The following is a 4,310-nucleotide window of genomic DNA, read 5'->3' as shown; positions in this document are numbered from 1 at the left end:
AACAATGAGAGACAAAGACACACACAAAGACTCATGAGTGATGATCCTGAAACCTGCTCCATTATGAGAGCACGCAAGACAGAGAGACAAAGACACACACAGAGAGAGAGAGAGATTAATGTGCTGTAATCCACCCGTCTGTATTACACCGGAGCGGAGTGTGTGTGAGTGTTATTAATGACACACACATAGTTCTCTAATGAATGAAGACACACCCTCATCTGAACGCTCAACACTCATCTGTCACACAAACCTGAACGCAGCCACCTGAACTACACAAAACCATTACATGAACACTACAAATGCATAAAGACCATTCTCTTCAGTGATTCAGTCCCATCAGTTCACCAGTTTGCAAAGCATGCAATAAGACTTCATAAACCAAAAATATTAAACATTGTAATATTTGCAAAAATATCAATAATCATGTTGTTAAAGTCAACAAGTAAACACTGTTTGCAACCCATTTGATATTATATAGCAAGGGTAGATTTGTGACCCTGGACCACAAAACCAGTCATAAGGTTAAATTTTACAAAACTGAGATGTATATAGAATATGAAAGCTCAGTAAATAAGCTTTCTATTGATGTATGGTTTGTTAGGATAGGACAATATTTGGCCGAGATACATCTATTTGAAAATCTGGAATCTGAGGATGCAAAAAAATCCAAATCCTGAGAAAATCACCTTTAAAGTTGTCCAAATTAGGTTCTTAGCAATGCATATTACTAATCAAAAATTACATTTTGATAGGTTTACAGTAGGAATTAAAATCTTCATGGAACATGAACTTTACTTAATTTCCTAATGTTTTTTGGCATAAAAGAAAAATCAATAATTTTGACCCATGCAATGTATTTTTGGCTATTGCTACAAACATACCCCAGCGACTTAAGACTGGTTTTGTGGTCCAGGGTCACATTTGTAAAAATAGCCAAAAATATAGTAAAAAAGTTCAAAGTTGTCCTAAGACTGGTTTGGGGACAACTTTGATGGAAGGTTTTGACTTCAAATGTTGACTACTGTACATTGCATGATTCAAAATGATTGATTTTTCTTTTATGTTAAAAATAATTAGGATATTAAGTAAAAATCATGTTCCATTAAGATACTTTGTAAATTTCTTACCGTAAATGTATTAAAACGTAATTTTTGATTAATTATATGCATTGCTAAGAACTTGATTTGGACAACTTTAAAGACGATTTCCTCAATATTTTGACTTTTTTTTACACCCTCGGATTCCAGATTTTCATATAGCTGCATCTCGGCCAAATATATATATATAGGTCAAATACGTTAAGATGTCCATGTTTACAAAAATGATTTTATGTCCTTAGAAAGCACAATAAATATAAGTAAAGTGTCTACTTTTAAGGTTTCAAATACGTTTCTGGAGAATAAAATGTCACAATTTTCTTGAATTAATGTTAGATTGTCATTCAGTGTAACACAATATTTAAGAGAAAATGTAAACAACATGCTTATTCTGACTCGTGCATATTAAAATACATAAATGAATAAGGGAGCATGTTACATTTGATTGTGTTTTAAATGAGTAAAAAATTCTTACTGACAAATGGGCAAAACTTAGGAAAGTGACAAATTTTACTAATGTAGAATTACAACTAATTAGTATTTGGGGTGAAAGTTATTTATCTTTTAATATGTCATAAATTGAATTTTGTTGTAAATATGCCTGACAAGATTGACACTGAATGACATTTTAGTGGGTGTCTTCTGTAAATTAGAGAAAAATGTATTAAATGTAAAATTTTTGCTCAGATAAACAAAAACAAAAATGCAATGAAATTAAAGAGAAAACTTGTTCATATTTAAAAAATAAATAAATAAATAAATAAAGCAGTATTACACTTGTTTTTATGTTTAAACCCTTTTTCATCTTTGACCCATATATAAAAATCAATTTCTGACATATTAAAAGACGAATTACTTTCACCCCAAATACTAATTCTACATTTAAAAAATTTGCCACTATATATTTATTTGTTTAATTTTCTTAAGTTGTAAATAAAACTGATTATCGGAGCAGGTTTTACAAGAAAATACAGTTTCAGTTTTTCTAATTCAATGTGTTACTTGCCAATTCTTCATAATTAATTGATTAATTGTTTTGTTTTTCTACAACAAAAAAACAACATTATTAATATTAATACAGAAAGAAAATAACATTGACAATTATGTTGTTAAAGTCAACAATGAATCACCGTTTACAATCCATTTGACATCTATAATGTGCCACATTCATGAGTGAAATTGCACTTTTAACAACAAAAAGCCAGGGACTGTATGTATTTTCAGAAGAAGCAACATTCTTCATTGATGAATTCTTTATATAAAAGCAGGATTTCATGTTGACTTTAACTAAAAAAAAACGAATACAACTGATACATCCTAATCGAGAACACAGAGGAAAATAGCAATTTTACGACAAAATGAAATGCAAACTCTTCTGATGCAGTAACAGGACTCTTTTGAAGAAGTTCATTTTAACAAACTCTCTGAATGATTTAATTTGCTCAAATGAATCAGTCTTTACGGCACACACAGAGCTCGCTCACACCTAATTTCGTCTCACACACAGACATTATATGGTTTAATATAGCAGCACATTATTGAGGAATGTCTGGAGGCCAGACGAATGTAAGCGTATACTGGAGTAATGCTTTATACAGAAATATTATAAATCAGCTTGATTCATCCCAGTCTCATTTCAGACAGATCTTTCTTTCGCTCTGTGCTCGTCTCCGACTACAGTTTACCGCAAGTCTATTTAAATCTCGAGCATTAGACCTCAGCTTTGATCTCCACACTGGGAAATATTCATTTGTCTAAACTGTCAATAAAACACAGACTACTGCAGTACATTTGACAAGAAAATATTATTTCAGTTTTATAATGTTTGGAGTTTCAAAAACAATTAATACGCAATATAATAATCGATTTGATGACATTGACACGAACTGAGCTGGATTAATTAGAACTGCTTTAGAGTTTCAAGTTTGCTTCATTAATAATGGACAGTCTGTTATTGAATTTAATTGAATCAGCACTGAACTGATATAAAAAAAAATAACTATTATCTTCATTAGAGCTGCTTTACAGCTGAAATTTAATTTGGTTTCAGATTAATATGTGACCCTGGACCACAAAAACAGTCTTAAGTAGCAATAGCCAAAAATACATTGTATGTGTCAAAATTATCGATTTTATGCCCAAAATCATTGGGATATTAAGTAAAGATCATGTTCCATAAAGATGTTTTGTAAATTTCCTACTGTAAACTTAATTTCTGATTAGTAATATGCATTGCTAAGAACATCATTTGAATGGACTCTTGAAGATTTTTTCAATATTTTGATTTTTTACACCCTCAGACCATAGATCAATGGAAAGCGTATTTATTCAGCTTTCAGATAATATATACATATCAATTTTAAAAAAAAAGACCCTTATGACTGGTTTTGTGGTCCAGGGTCATATATTGTTATATTCCTGATAGATAAACTGATCTGAATAGCTGCTTTACAGCTGAAATTGAATTGTTTCATAACTGATGGATTTTACAGCATTAATATTGTTATATTCCTGTTTATTTCTGTGAATACGCTTTGAAACTATCTGTATTATAACCCAAGCATTATAGAAATAACTCTGACTTGACTTTCCACTTCAAAATGTCACATTTATTTCAACGTGTTGCTTGGCATTTTTTATTTTTTATATTTACTTTTGTAATTATTTTACTGAAATACTTGTAAATCCATTTTACGTTCATTTTTTTAATGCAAGACTATTTTATTCCAACAAAAAAGGTGCAAAAAACAGGTGCTTTATTCATGTTATCATGAAAAAAACAATTGGTGCAGAAACAATTTTCTCAAATAATTGGCAATTGATGCATTGAATTAAACATAGACGATAATTTACAATATTCAGTATGCCATCAGTTCATATATATATAATTTACAAAAGAGATTTTATGTCTATAGAAAGTACATTAAAAGTACATAAAGTGTACTTTTAAGGTTTCAAATACATTTTTGGAGACCAAAATGTCAACATTTTGTTGAATTAATGTTACATGGTCAATCAGTGTAACACAATATTTAAGTAAAAATTCAAACAACATGCTTATTCTGACTTGTACATATTAAAATATACAAATGAATAAGGGAGAATATTACATTTTGTGTTTGAAATGAGTAAAACATCCTTACTGACAAATGGGCAAAACCTAGAATAGTGGCAAATTTAAAAATAAATATGTAGAATTATAACTAATCA

This window comes from Garra rufa, chromosome 16 (genome assembly GCF_049309525.1).
Source record: "Garra rufa chromosome 16, GarRuf1.0, whole genome shotgun sequence".
NCBI lineage: Eukaryota > Metazoa > Chordata > Actinopteri > Cypriniformes > Cyprinidae > Garra > Garra rufa.
Note: the sequence above shows the minus strand (reverse complement) of the source record.